Source organism: Schistocerca serialis, chromosome 3 (genome assembly GCF_023864345.2).
Source record: "Schistocerca serialis cubense isolate TAMUIC-IGC-003099 chromosome 3, iqSchSeri2.2, whole genome shotgun sequence".
NCBI classification, from domain to species: Eukaryota; Metazoa; Arthropoda; class Insecta; order Orthoptera; family Acrididae; genus Schistocerca; species Schistocerca serialis.
The window spans coordinates 1,031,183,261-1,031,199,904 of NC_064640.1; positions in this window are offsets into that span (position 1 = coordinate 1,031,183,261).

A 16,644-nucleotide genomic window follows, 5' to 3' on the forward strand; every position below is an offset into this window, starting at 1 on the left:
AGCTGCCGCCACGCTCTAAACCAGGTGTGCCGCGCCAGCATACAAATGCAGTGAAATCATGCCCGCGGTGTGCTACTAGACATTCGCGTGAAAACTGCCCGTCACGCCAAGCTATATGCTTTTTCTGTAATAAGAAAGGACATGTTCAAAGTGTTTGCCAGAAAAAGCTCAGATCAGACAATCACAACCATTCCAGGCCCTTTGCTTCGCGCTGGAATCGAACCAAGAATACTCAGGCTCGTGAACCTTCACCCATGGACATTTATGTAGTTAATTCCACTTCGTCCAGTGCCACTGTCTCTAACAGTGACTGTGTTCGTCCCACAAATACTGTGCGTCGACGTCGCAGGAAATCTCATCAGGTCACAAGGTGTAATTGAACTAACAGTGAATCCACAATTAGTGATTGCAACTTATCCTTTACCCCGCCCGGAAGATCTTTTTGATAAACTGTGCCCGGGTCAATATTTTTCGAAGTTGGACCTAGCAGATGTGTACTTGCAAATACCAGTGGACGAGGATTCCCAGCGCGTCTTGGTGGTTAACACGCATCTTGGTTTGTACCGTTTCAAAAGCCTGCCATTCGGGTGTGCGTCCGCCCCTGCATTGTTTCAGCAATATTTACAAACTGTTTGTGCGTCGGTCCCTACTGCAGTGAACTATCTGGACGATATTGTGATCTCCGGAAAGACAGCAGATGAGCATTTAGCACACCTACGAACATTATTTCAAGTGTTGCGACAAAATGGTCTTCGCTTGCAGAAGGACAAATGTGTGTTTTTTGCTCGTGACTTACCATATCTGGGACATGTCATAAATGCACAAGGCATACATCCCAGTCCAGAGCACGTCCGTGCCATACAAGACTTGCCTTCGCCGCAGAATTTGAAGCAGTTACAGAGTGTGTTGGGAAAAATTAACTACTATGCCACCTTTATCCCGCATGCCTCTTCCATTTCAGCTCCGCTTCATCGCTTACGCCGTAAAGGTGTTCCGTTCGTCTGGACGACGGAATGCGAACGCGCCTTTCGCCAGTTGAAATCGGCGTTGCTTTCTAATACTTGCCTTACGCCATTCGATGCCCAGAAACCCCTTTTGTTGATGGTAGCTGCATCGGATTTCGGTATCGGTGCTGTGCTTGCGCACAGAGATGGGTCACATGATCGCCCTATTGCCTTTGCGTCCAAATTGCTCTCGTCTGCGCAAAGAAATTATTCAAAGATAGAGAAAGAAGCTTTGGCTCTCGTGTTTGGTGTTACTAAGTTCCATGATTTCTTGTATGGTCGTCACTTTACCATCATCACAGACCACAAACCTTTGACGTCGCTTTTTCATCCGCACAAGCCTGTACCTCCGCGTACAGCGCAGAAATTCATTCGCTGGTCTATTTTCCTCTCGCAGTACCGCTACGATATCTTGTATCAGTCCACTGCTAAGCACGGAAACGCCGATGCGTTGTCCCATTTGCCTGTTGCTGAGGATAGAGCATTCGATTCTTCCGAACTTGTTTGCATGTTCATTGATTCGGAAACCGATGAAGTGGTCGACTCGTTTCCGATTGATTTTCGCTACAGCCACAGCTGCTGACCCGGTCCTTGCTACCGTTTTGCGTTTTGTTGCTACGCAATGGCCTTTGTCAAAGTCTCGGATCGAGGATCCGTTGGTTCGCAGACTTTTTGCTCACAAGGAGGACGCGTTGTTGCCCTTTTTGTCATTGTATCGCTCTCAGCCCCGAGATGGTCGCTCGCCGGCTGAGTCGCTCCACGGTCGTCCTCATCGAACCTTGATGTCTTTGCTGCACCCGCCGCATCAGGTTCCTGTGCAGCGGCAGACTTCTGCTTTTGCTCCAGGAGACGTTGTATTCTATCGCAACTATCAAGGTTCATGGCGTTGGCTCGCAGGGCGCATTCTTCGCTGCCTCGGCCGCGCGATGTATTTGGTTTTGGGGGCCTCTGGTGAGGTGCGTCGGCATCTCGATCAGCTGCGCCTCTGTCGTCGCACAGGTTCTGCCGCTCCCCGTCTGCTTTCAGCGACGGTGCCGTCCGGTCAGCGCCCTGGGGACCCATCTACTGGCTCGCCTCATCCCCAGGTGTTACCGACGATGCCTTCCATTTTGCCCCGTGGCGACGCGCCGCTGCCGCCGCCGCCGCCTGTCCTCCAGCCGGCGCCGCCCGCAGTGGACACTTCGCTGCAGCCGCCAAGCGCCTCCCTGGGTCACGCGCCGCCGATCGCTTCCTGTGACCAGCCGTCCTCCGCCATGGAACTCTTGCCCGCTCCGGACCACATGACGTCATCGCGCGTCGGATACCCAGACGCAATGGAGGTCGACCCTTCGGCCCCTCCTGTCTCTTTACGGGCGCATACACCGCATGTTGACGTGCACCCTGGACTAGGTTTTCAGGCGTTTCCTAGAACCCCTCGGACCGAATGGCCGGGTGCGGGTGGCACAGCCTCGCCTGTTGTTAGGCTCCCCACCTCATCGCATACGTCAACATGGGGTCCTCCTCACGGCGGGCGGAAGCCTTATAACAAGACCGTTCGCCGATTTGCGGGGGAGGAATGTGTTGTCACCGCCAGACACCACACTTGCTAGGTGGTAGCTTTAAATCGGCCGCGGTCCATTAGTACATGTTGGACCCGCGTGTCGCCACTGTCAGGGATCGCAGACCGAGCGCCACCACAAGGCAGGTCTCGAGAGACTGACGAGACTCGCCCCAGTTGTATGGACGACTTTGCTAGCGACTACATGGACGAAGCATTGCTCATTAGCCGAGCCAATATTTAGAATAGCCTTCAGCTAAGTCAATGGCTACGACCTAGCAAGGCGCCATTAGTAACATTGCATGTATCTAAAGAGTCTCACTTGTATCGCCACAATCTCCAGATGTACCAAAAGGATGGATTAAAGTTAAGTATTCCAGAAGCTATGTACTTTTCTTTATAGCATTTATTACGTATCCTGTTTCAGACCTCACGCCATCCTGCTTTAACTTAGCGCGTGCCTTTCGGCTTCCTCTCATTGTGTCTAGGCTGTCTGGTCTAGACACAACAGTTTTGGTGCGGAGATCATGTGTGATGAAATACGAAATGAAAGGGCCAGACCCAGGATTCAGGATCCAAACACATCAAGAATGAAAGTCCGACAAGGGACTAGAAGTGAACTAATTGTTCTCACAGCTATGTTTGAAACGGCGAACGGTTTGGGCGTGAAGTTGAGCTCTCTGATTGGAGGAAACCAGCTACAACGCATGAAGTATCAACTATCAAGTAATTTTAATCGCACTATACATGAAATGCTGCGCCAGTTAGAATAGTAATTATTACATTCATCTTGAGGTCTGCGGGTATTTAGCCTCTCTCATTCATCTTGCACACCAGGTGGATTAGTTCTGTTATGGCTGGCTCTCCCAAGGCTATCAGTTGTTCTAATGGAATGTCGTCTACTCCCGGGGCCTTCTTTCGAATTAGGTCTTTCATTGCGCTGTCGAATCCTTCTCACAGTATCATATCTCACATGTCTTCTTCAGCTACATCCGCTTCCCTTTCTTTAACACCGCCTTCAATTTCGTTTCCTTCGAATACCCTTACTATATATTCCTTCTAAATTTCAGCTTTCCCAACTTCGTTTAGTACTGGTTTTCCACCTGAGCTCTTCATATTCATACCACTGCTTCTCTTTTCCACAAAGGCCTCCTTAATTTTTCCAAAGGCAGTACCTGTCTTTTTTCTAATGATATAAGCTTCTATATCTTACATTCCTGCTGAGCCATTTTGCACTTTCTGCCAATTTCATTTCTTAGACGTTTGTATTCCCTTTCGCCTGCTTCATTTGTTGAATTTTTAGATTTTCTCCTTTCATCAATTAAATTCAGTATCTTGTGTGATATCCAAGGCTTTCCATTAGGCAATGTCCTTTTCCCTATTTGATCATCTGCTGCCTTTAATATTTCATCTCTCAAAGCTATTCATTCGTCTTCTACTGTATTCCTTCCTTTTGTTGTGGTCAATCGTTACCTTATGCTCCTTCTGAAACCCTCAAGACCATATGGTTGTTTTAACTTATCCAGGTCCCATCTCTTTAATTTTCTGCCTCTTTCCAGTTTCTTCAGTTTCAATCTACAGTTCATAACCAATTAATTGTGTTCAGAATCCACATCTACACGTGGAAATGTCTTACACTTTAAAATCTAGTTTCGAAATCTTTGTCTTACCATTGTATAATCAGTCTGAAACCTTGTGATATCTCCTAGTCTTTTCCACGTATACAACCTTCTTTCATGATTCTTAAAGCAGCTGTTACCGATGATTAAAATTATGCTCTGTGCAAAATTCTGTTAGGTGGCTTCCTCTCTCATTCCCTTTCCCCAGTCCTTATTCACCCGCTGTTCTTCCTTCTCTGCCTTTTACTACTATCTAATTCCAGTCCTGCATCGCAATTAAATTTTCGTCTCCCTTAATTATGTGAATAATTTATCTTACCAAACCTTTCTTCAATCTCTTCGTCATCTGCAGAACTAGTTTATATATAAACTTGTACTATCGTTCATGGGCGTTGGCTTAGTGCCTATCTTGGTTACTATTATGTGTTTACCCACATTCCGCTTTTCTTATTCATTATTAGACTTACTGCTACATTACCCCTGCCTAATTTTGGATTTATAAACCTGCACCCGCATGATCAAAAGTCCTGTTCCTGCTGTCACTGAACTTCGCTCATTCCCGACACATCTAACATCAATGTATCCCTTTCCCTTTTTAAATTTTCTAGAAATGTACAAGATGTCTTTCTGGTGGGCAGGTATGTGGGTGCCTTAATCAACCTCTGCCTCTCAGTAACTGAAAGACACAGATCCACTACTTCAGTGACACGACTATGAAAACCATACACAAAGGATATCGACGCAAATGACTATAAAAAGTGGCTCTGCGTAGTGACACTGAGGACGACATACTGTATTTCTCACTACAAGACTACTCCTGTAATCTCCCACATAAGAAAAAAAAAATTTTTTAAGGGTGATCACAGGGTCTTGTGAACTTGAGCGAACGAAAGTACTAAATTTCGCGACAGATATGTTTGATACAGATGCATGTTAAATGGAATTTGGGTCAACATAACACCTTAATTATACCCTATCGAATATTCATGAAGTAGAATGATCTGATTGGCAGTTCACAAAGTTGAACCAAGGGTGATTATTCTTAATTGTGACTTTAAAGGAATAATGTTGCCTGACCATGATTAATACTATTGACAGTGATTGTGAACTGGACTTGGAAACTAACTACTACAATGCAGTTGGATCGGACAACGATCGCTGCTTCCATAGGCACACGGAAAAGTCAGAGAATTTGCTCTTATGATTCCTAGTGACTGTGCTGTGAAATTCTCACCATACACACGTAGAAAACTCGAGATGCGATGCGTAGTGCACCTCAGTGTCGAGTCGGACAGTGGACGTACATCACCTCCTCTTGATCAGATCCAACTTCGGTCAGACTTATAGTCCAAAAACCAAATCTCCATCTCGTCAGGACTCCTTACTCCTCCACAGATGACAACCGAATTTTATTCTGCACTCACTATCTTCCAGGCTGTGGAAAGCTCCAGGTGGAGTTTTTGCCAACAAACTAAACCCCCAATCGAAAGCTCGGAAAACACTTATGCGCCAGTTGTACATCACTTTACGTACTATATAGCCTTCCTCCATAAGACGGGAAAAACTGTTCCTCCAATCCTAGTACATCGACGGGCGTCCACTGTGACGATTTCTTACTTCACAGACTGTGGTCCAATCAACACACTGTCTTTTTGCGTACAAGGGGAACCGTGCAGACCGGAGCATACACGTGACCCGGAAAAACGCCTCGGCATTCTCGACCACCAGCAGTGTTTCCTGAAATGTTATCACCAATAAGCAGATGATCTTAGCGGAAACAGGAGACAATACGAAGCCCCTTCTAAAACATGAACTGTGCCTCACTTTGCCCAGGAACATTTGCTGCTCTCACATTCCTACGCAACTTCTGCAAAAGAAGTTGTGCACATCTCCTTTGGCCACAGGGTCAGTAGAGTCAAGCCCCTGCTGCTGCCTCTCGACTCCGTGTTTCTCTGTGGCTTGGGCTGTGTGCTCAATGACGGGCACTGCCGTGGCAATGAGCCAGCAGTACTGCTGAATATGGGATGAAGGCTATGCTGGATGTTGCTTACATCTGACACGACTGTATGGTCTCTGCGAGCATCAGTCACACGGTGAGATAACTGAAATAGCTACAACGCAAATGAAATGTATTCGGCTATAAAAACCCTAACTCGTTTACTGTGACCAGAAAAGATAAGTGCAAAACAATTTTTAAAATATTAAAGAAATTTTATAGCTCCACAAAACTATGGCCTTCCTGATTCCAACTCCAAGAAACAAATCTTTTAACTGACTTAAAGCCCAACATTCAATCATCTCCTCATGTCAGCCCTCATTCACTCATGACAGCTGCATACTGATGATACAAGTACCAGTTGAGAATTATGGTGTCTAAACAGAAAGCTAATGTTGAAACTTGAAATATATTCGTTGGGTATGTGTCACAGTACATTACATCACATGAATAGAAATATATTAACTTCATAATGATAAAATGAATCACTGGCATGAAGGATAAACGCACAAATTATATATACGAAAATAACACAACATGAATGCCTGACATTATTGGGACATCGTCAATAAAATGAATACACGGTCAATATGTGTTAACGGTGGTCATCAAGTACCGGCTTAAGAACAATGTAAAGTGTTACAACATAAAATAAAACAAGACATCATAGAAAATACGAGTATATACATTGTCACGTATGAATGTTCAGCAATTTGCTCAGAAGCTTGATGATCTCATTTTATCAAAGTGAGAAGTGGAAACTTGTAGACTTGTAATTGCAGCACTGAAAGTGTCGCGTGACTTCACAATGACTCTTTATTGCACTGCACATGACACTATCACTTTATGACGAATGGTGAATCATGGTTGGAGTTGAGTAGGTGTATTATTCGAGGCTCGGTGCGCAGTGGCGGGGACCTCTGCGCAGTATTGTCTGTGTGTGTGGTACAGCTATAGTCAGTACTGGACATCCTTCCCTCCTGTCAAAGGCAGCGTGGGACAGAATGGTAGACTCTCATGGTCGTGTTGGCAGCTCAGCATATTGGTTTGGCAGTCAAGACAGCTTGTGCCGACAATTGTAATAGCTCCACGAAAACGTCCTGTAATACCACCCATCTGTTGTGCCTCCATAGTTGCAGTTGCCATTCTTGCTTATTAGTGGCTCACAAAACTGACATTGAATTAGACGTGGCTCCGTGGTGATTTCAAAATGTTCAGAAAGAAAGGAAAGAGTAGCGCAACAAGCGTGTTATGGCTATCCAAGATGCCAATTGATGAGTCAGTCCTGATTGGTTCCGTGTTCACGGTCAGTAGGAGTTGGCTGTTGACACTAGAAGAAAACGATAGGTTTATGCATGTTGCAGATAATCTTATGACACAAAGCAGCATTTGGTTACAGCCTGGACGAAGGTAAAGAGTCACAGGAACTCAGTCATCAAGAAGAAATCTGCGTGGGTTGTTGGGTCTGATTATAGAGAGATATTACCATTTTGGATCATGATAAACTGTCTGATAAGGTGTTAAGACTCCTGGAAATCCTCCAAATGTGTTTGGGCCCAAGGGAAGGAGCTTGTTGGCTGCGCCGTCCCGTAGCGCCCCACTGTCTACTACCTTTCGGGCAACACCAGGCCTGTCTTCCAGGGATGTACACTCTTACTTCATCGCTCCATCCATCCAAGAACGCGAGACCGGAAACCTCACATGACCCACTGTGTCAAGCGTCATTGGCGTCTGCCTGGAATGCCAGTCAGCGTTCCACCCCAGTTGTGTCCTGGCCAGCCCCTCGCTGCTGCCGCATTATGCCACATTACAAAAGATCTTACACTAGCTTATCTACTAATTTGTATATATATATATATATATATATATATATATATATATATATATATAGTGTGTAGTGTAAGATTTGTTTCAATACATATAGATACACTATGTGATCAAAAGTATCCGGACACCCCCGAAAAGATATGTTTTTCATATTAGGTGCACTGTGCTGCCACCTACTTCCAGGTACTCCGTATCAGCGACCTCAGTAGTCATTAGACATCGTGAGAGAGCAGAACGGGGCGCTCTGCAGAACTCACGGACTTCGAACATGGTCGGGAGATTGGGTGTCACTTGTGTCATAAGTCTGTACACGAGATTTCCACACTCCTAAACATCCCTAGGTCCACCGTTTCCGATGCGATAGTGAAGTGGAAACGTGAAGGGACACGTACAGCATAAAAGCGTACGGGCTGATCTTGTCTGAAAGAGGAGACTGACAGTTGAAGAGGGTCGTAATGTGTAATATGCAGACATCTATTCAGACCATCACACAGGAATTCCAATCTGCATCAGGATCCATTGCAAGTATTATGACAGTTAGACAGGAGGTGAGAAAACTTGAATCTCATGGTCGAGCAGCTGCTCATAAGCCGTACATCATGCCAGTAAATGCCAAACGACGCCTCGCTTGGTGTAAAGAGTGTAAACATTGGACGATTGAACAGTGGAAAAACGTTGTGTGGAGTGACGAATCACGGTACACAAGGTGGCGATCCGATGGCAAAGTGTGGGTATGGCGAATGCCCGGTAAACGTCATCTGCCAGCGTGTGTATTACCAATAGTGAAATTCGGAGGCTGTGGTATTATGGTGTGGTCGTGTTTTCCATGGAGGGGGCTTGCACCCCTTGTTGTTTTGCGTGGCAATATCACAGCACAGGCCTACATTGATGTTTAAAGCACCTTCATGCTTCTCACTGTTGAAGAGCAATTGGGGGATGGCGATTGCATCTTTCAACACGATCGAGCACTTATTCATAGTGCACGGCCTGTAGCGGAGGGGTTACATGACAATACCATCTCTGTAATGGACTGGCCTGCACAGAGTCCTGACCTGAATCCTATAGAACACCTTTGGGATGTTTTGGAACGCCGACTTCGTGCCAGGCCTCAGTGACCAACATCAATACCTCTCCTCAGTGCAGCACTCCGTGAAGAAAAGGCTGCCATTCCCCAAGAAATCTTCCAGCACCTGATTGAACGTATGCTGGCCAGAGTGGAAACTGTCATCAAGGCTAACGGTTGGCTAACGCCATACTGAATTACCGATGGAGGGCGCCACGAACTTGTAAGTCATTTTTAGTCAGGTGTCCAGATACTTTTTATATCAAGTAGTAGATAAGCTAGTGTGAAACCTTTTGTACCTTTTCAAGGTCAGTATTTTTCTTTTATTTGTAAATTATGCTTGTAAAAAGCTTATTGTCACTGTTCAGTTACTGATGGCATGTATGAAGTGCATATGGAGTTGGACCGGGTGTGTGATGGCCCACACATGTGATGCACAATGCGGCGTAGTGCGGTAGCAGCGAGGGGCTGGCCAGGGTGCCTATCCTGTATCTTTCCGCCATTGTGCCGATCGTTTCGGTACTCAATAGCGCCGAACGGTCTGGTACTGGAATTAGTCTCTGTGTTATTCAGTATGCACTTCAGTAGCGATACCGTTCGGGTCTAGAGAACCGAAGCGCTGTTGTCGATTCGGGTCGCGCAAGCCAATCATAAGCAAGCTGCCACAGATCCACGCATGCGCACTGCAGCACGCACAGCGCCACGAACACAAAGCGGCTAGCAGACGACACAGGCGCGCTATTCTTCCAAGTACCGAAAATTGCGTTTACGTTGCGTTAACGCATGACGCCGCATTCCATCGAGCTGACGTGCCCGCCTGCATCGCCCTTGCCTCCTCCTTAACAGCATCAGGCGCAGTATATACATTTCCATGATTCTCAGCTGAAATGCATAAAAAATTTTATAGTTTCTCTGACCGCATGTTTCCATGCATGCATAATAACGATAGCGTATTTGACTGTATTCTGCAGATTGTCGTAAATGCCGCATTATGTCATCTTATTCTCATTCACACTGACATCGCGTTTTGGATTTTACGTTTCTGAAATGAGTTAGGAATAGTGTGTAGTACCACATTGTACTAATACATCTATAAAACACTCGAAAAATTGATTCTGAGTATTTCAAAGAATAAGGAGATTAACAGAATGTGGTTATAACACGCTCTTAGAGATCGAAATGATTAAGTAGCCCACTTCCCTACATGATGCGTCAACGATTTGGGTCTTAAAAACAAAAATTGCAAAGAAACGCATTTTCAAGAGCTTCTGCAGTTCGTCGAAGTTTATAACATGCATCTCATGAATGGAAATGTTTCGTATATGGTGCTACAGTCTAAAGATATTACGGCAGAGATCTTTCATCTCTGTCAACTGTGGTTAAAGATTCGATCGCAGATAAATACTTGTGACAAGCAAGATTATGAAGATGACTGCTGCTAGTTACATTCCCAGTAATTTAAGTTGTGCTCTTAGATTCCTGCCTAACCGCATACTCGGAAATCGCTACATAATCGGAAAAAATGGTGATTTATTTCGGACAAGAAAAAATATAAAGGTCACTGTCGGTTGTTTCACTCACAGCAATTTCATCTCCAACAATTTCATATATCGTATTTTAAACACAGAAATCACGAAATCACTACTGGGGAAGTGCGCTCTTACTTGTAAGTAATAACGAATATTGCAGAAAAATATTAACTTAAACGAATAACGTTGTCTCAGAACGTGTTGCATATATGAAGAGGAAAAAATAATTTTTTTTGCATCCACCCATGCGGAAACCCGTGTCCTTTGGTATCGCAGACCCGCGCGGCAACCGTTTAGCCACGCCACACGACAGACCCGCAGTGCTCATTTGTTATAGTATTGTGTGGAGGAACGTAGGCTGACTTCGTTGCCAAACAGTGCTGCGTAAGTCATAAATGAGTGATAGTTTGGAAGGTTTCCAATATCAGGCTTCACATATTTGCTTTCCATTGTTACTTGAAAGTTGTAAACACGTTTCGATAATTACTAACTAACCTATTTGTGGGAAAAAAGTACACAAAGGCACTAGTAACGTCAGTTCACACTCATGTAATATATGTAAGCAGAGCCGATGTCTTGATATTTAATGATCTTTAACCTCTTATTTGCATCATAATAACACATATTTTGACCGAGCGAGGTGGCGCAGTGGTTAGCACACTGGACTCGCATTCGGGAGGACGACGGTTCAATCCCATCTCCGGCCATCCAGATTTAGGTTTTCCGTGATTTCCCTAAATCGTTTCAGGCAAATGCAGGGATGGTTCCTTTGAAAGGGCACGGCCGATTTCCTTCCCAATCCTTCCCTAACCCGAGCTTGCGCTCCGTCTCTAATGACCACGTTGTCGACGGGGCGTTAAACACTAACCACCACCACCACCACCAACATATTTTGAGAGAACATTAAACGAAAACTTTTTTTTTATGTAATCATTCACAGTAACAACCTAACCTAACAATATTTCTAACCAAGGAAAATAGTCTATTACGAATTCATTTTCCAAATGGATGCGTCCTCTGGTGATTCGTTAATAACACAATCACTAAATCCAAAGCTAAAACCGCTAAATGTGTTTAAAATAACAAATTATAGGTGTACATAAACCACAGCTCACCAATCGACAGGTCCACACCGAAATCCAAAACCTCTCGGTACAATTGTCGTAAAATCGGTGGGAGGACCGTTCGGTAACAAGTCTCGGAAGCTTGCTGGATAGGATATTTCGATAAAGAACCGAAAATGACTCCAAAACCGAGACTAACCTGCTACACCGATCGGTATGAACGATACAGACTAGGCCCCCAGGACACAACTGGGGTGGAACGCTGACTGGCATTCCAGGCAGACGCCAATGGCGCTTGACACAGTGGGTCGTGTGAAGCTTCCAGCCTCGTGTTCCTTGATGGAAGGAGCGATGAAGTAAGAGTGACAGTGGGCATCCCTGGAAGACAGGCCCCGTGTTCACAAGCCCAAGAGGTAGCAGACAGTGTGTGCTGCACTCCCCAGAGGGTCCACAACGCTTTTGTGGATACGTGCGTAGCGAGCACGGGACCCCAAGCTAATGTGGCCCTCCTTCCTTTCCGGGCTGCATACCTTCCTTTCCCGCATCCTCCCCTATCCCCCATCTTCGCCCCCCCTCCCCTCACCTCTGGCTCTTTCCTTCCTTTCTCCCCCTCTGGGAGTATGGTTTGTGCCTACGTCCGGAGACGGACGCTCGTAAATGTAACGCATTCTTTGCCTTCTCTGCTTGTATGTCTTCATCCTTCCTTTGTCCTTCTCTTTTCCTTACCTCTCCTCTTTACCCTTTTCTCCGCTGCGGCGTTTGAGACCTCTCTTCTTTTCTTTCCCTTTCTTTGTTTTTCCCCTTTCTCTTTCTTCCTCTCTGTGCGTGTCTGAAGGCCGACCCACGCATTTTCGTGCATAGCCGGTGATGGGGTAACGCGTAATTCCCCGCCCCAGATAGACAGGTAGGACACGTACGTACCCCCTGGTAACGACCAGGCCCAGGGAGGGGTGATCACCCAAGCTGATACCTTCCGAAAGTGCCGATTGGTCCCTCCATCCGTTTGTCGGGAGGTGTGACCTGAGGTGTGAACAATCACCTAAGGCGGGAGTGCCCTCAGAGAGGGCCCCCACAAAGGAGGAGCGCGCCATCGGAGACGCCGGTAATCATGGGGATTCTTCCGCAATTTTTTCCTCATATTCCACTATGTCTACTCACATGCGTAAGTTCACTGAGTCTCAGCCACAGACAGTTCTTCCATCGTTGCCACAGTTCCTTGTTGTTTCTAGGTCTGACGAAGGTCATGACTTCTCCACGGTCAACCCTTTCATTATTCAGAAAGGTGTCGACGCAATTGCAGGTCCTGTAAAGTCTTGTTCCAGATTACGGAATGGCACCTTGTTGTTAGAAACAGTCAGCGCCCTCCAGGCACAAAAATTGCTGCGTACTTCACTGCTCCACACCTTCCCTGTCTGGGTTGAAGCGCACCGCACTTTAAATTCCTTGCGTGGAGTCGTTTATACACGCTCCCTCAATGGATTGTCTGACAAAGAAATTCAGCACTACCTGTCTGACCAGGGCGTAACGGCTGTTCATAGTTATGAAAAGGGTTGACACGAACATCATTCCAACACGCACTGTCTTCTTGACATTTGACAAAGTTCAACTCCCATCGAAAATCAAAGCAGGCTATGAGATAATTTCCGTTCGCCCTTACGTCCCAAACCCTACGCGCTGCTATCGGTGTCAGCGCTTCAGTCACACCAGCCAGTCCTGTTCCAATCCGGCCAAATGTGTTACGTGTGGCAAGGATGCCCATGAGGGTGTTTGTCCACCTCCATCCCCGCACTGCATCACCTGTATGGGTGACCACGCTGCTTCCTCTCGAGATTGCCCCGTTTTTAAAGACGAAAAGCTCATCCAGGAAATCAGAGTGAAGGAAAAGGTATCGACCTTTGCTGCTCGAAAATTATTCGCCAGTCGACAGCCCACTGTGCCTCAGACAGGAAAATACAGCACTGTCCTTGCGTCTCCTCGGCCAACAAAGCAGGCGGCCACGCAGACTTGCGACCTCACCTTTAGTGCCATGGTCGTCAGATCGGCCAGTGCAAATATCGCCCGTTCAACCTCACCACTTTCGCCTACCCACTCTATGGCTCACCCTTCATCGGTTTCTGCTAAATCTCGAGCCCAAACGTCAGACACAAAGATTTCGAAAAAAATAGCATACTCATGAAGATTTTTTACGTACCCCAACTTCACAACCATCGGTTCCACCTCCTTCTAAACATCATATTTCCAAGAAGGCTACTAAGAAACCCAGTTCATCTCCTTTTCCGCCAAGGCGTGTCCCATCTACAGCACCACCTGGCGGAAATCGCACTCGGTCGTCTTCTGTTTCGCCGAGGCGCACTGCTGGCGGCCGATCAACCGGCCGATCGCTGGTGGCAGGAGCTGCTCCAGAACAACCTATGGATCAGGATCTTCTGCCTTCGGCTGAATGCCATTCCATGCTGTCGGTCGCAAGCTCTGAGCAGTCGATGAGTTGACAGCGACCTTGGTCACATTCCTCCATTTTCTGTTCACCCTATGTCCATTATCCATTGGAATATCCGCGGCATTCGAGCCAATCGGGATAAATTGTCGATCCTCTTACGTTCCTACTCGCCCGTCATCTTCTGTCTTCAGGAAACTAAGCTGTGTCCCCATGACCGCTTTGTTCTCCCCCATTTTCAGTCCGTCTGATTTGATCTCCCTTCTGTTGAAGGAACTCCAGCACATGGAGGACTCATGATTCTTCTCCATAATACTCTCCATTATCACCCAATCCCCTTAAACACTTCCTTCCAAGCTGTCGCTGTCCGTATTACCCTTTCTGGATATACCACGCACCTCCGAATTGCCACGGCGCCCCCCAGTTCCTTGATGGAACGAGGCGTGCCGTGACGCAATACGTGAGCGGCGACGTGCTCTTCGCGTTTTCCGCCACCATTCTATTTTCGCCAACTGTATCCGCTATAAGCAGTTCCGTGCGCGATGCCGTCGCGTCATCCGCGGTAGCAAGAAGACAAGCTGGAAATTCTTTATTAGCTCATTTAACACCTTCACTCCCTCCTCGGAAGTTTGGAGTCGGCTTCGACAGTTATCAGGCGCGCCTAGTTTCTCCCCAGTCTCTGGGCTCACTGTCGCGCATGATACATTAGTGGACCCCGTCGCAATTTCTAACTCATTGGGTCAGCACTTTGCTGAGATTTCGAGCTCTTCAAATTACCAGGCAGCGTTTCTCCCGAAGAAACGTGCAGCGGATGTGCGACCTCTTGCTTTCTCCTCTCAAAATCGCGAAAGCTACAATACTGTTTTCTCCATGGAGGAACTCCAACATGCACTCTCTTCTTCTCGCTCCTCCGCCCCAGGACGGGATGGTATCCACGTCCAAATGTTGCTGCATTTATCAACCCATAGTCTGCGTTACCTCCTTCGCCTTTATAATCGAATTTGGACTGACAGTACTTTACCCAGACGATGGCGGGAAGCTATCGTCGTTCCTGTTCCGAAACCTGGAAAGGACAAACATCTCCCCTCTAGCTATCGCCCCATTTCTCTCACGAGTAGTGTCTCTAAGGTTTTGGAGCGTATGGTGAATTACCGTTTAGCGTGGTGGCTGGAATCCCGCAGTCTTTTGACACCTGCCCAATGCGGATTCCGAAAGCATCGTTCTGCAGTTGACCATCTTGTTGCTCTCTCCACTTATATCATGAACAATTTTCTCCGGAAACGCCAAACAGTAGCAATATTTTTTGATCTGGAGAGAGCATACGATACCTGTTGGAGGACAGGCATCCTCCGCACACTGTTCTCTTGGGCTTTCGAGGTCGGCTGCCCCTTTTTCTTCGCGAATTTATGGCAGAGCGCACATTTAGAGTGCGGGTGAACACTACTCTCTCCCGTACTTTCTCCCAAGAAAACGGGGTACCCCAGGGCTCGGTGCTGAGTGTTGTACTGTTTGCCATTGCCATCAATCCAATTATGGATTGTCTCCTTCCTGATGTCTCGGGCTCCCTCTTTGTGGACGATTTTGCGATCTACTACAGCTCTCAATGGACCAGCCTTCTTGAACGACGTCTTCAAGGATCTCTCGATCGCCTCCACTCTTGGAGCATCGAAACCGGCTTCCGTTTTTCTCCCAGTAAGACCGTTTGTGTTAATTTTTGGTGACGTAAGGAGTTTCTTCCACCCTCCTTACATCTAGGACCTGTCATCCTTCCGTTTTCGGACGTCGCTAAATTCTTGGGTCTTATTTTTGACAGAAAACTGTGCTGGTCCTCCCACGTTTCCTATCTTTCGGCTCGCTGTCTGCGATCACTCAACACCCTCCGTGTCCTGAATAGTACCTCCTGGGGAGCGGACCGAGTGGTCCTTCTGCGCCTCTATCGCGCCTTAGTGCGCTCGAAACTGGAGTATGGAAGCATAGTTTACTCTTCTGCTCGGCCGTCTATTCTTCGGCGTCTCCACTCTATCCACCACCGTGGATTACGTTTAGTGTCTGGAGCTTTTTACACCAGCCCTGTGGAAAGCCTTTATGCTGAGATTGCTGAACCTCCGCTGTCCAGTCGGCGAGCAGTCCTTCTGAGTCGTTATGCTAGCCATCTGTCTTCCATGCCTGATAATCCAGCCCATGACTTTTTTCGACGCCTCCTTTGATGTAGGGTATGCAGGCCGCCCCTCCTCCGTACTACCACCGGGAGTCCGCTTCCGTCAACTGCTCCATTCTCTTTCCTTCCGCTTTCCTAATACCTTCTTGACAACTTGGGGTACAGCACCGCCTTGGCTCCGTCCCCGGATCTGCCTGCTCCGTGACCTTTGTCAGTTTCCCAAGGATGGTACCCCTTCACTTATTTATCGTCGGGCATTTTCTGCTCTATGTGCACAAATGACGGAAGAAACATTTATTTACACTGATGGCTCAAAAACATCGTTTGGTGTAGGGAGTGCCTATATTGTTGGCGACACCCCAAATCAATTTCGGCTTCCCGACCAGTGTTCGGTGTATACTGCGGAGCTTTAC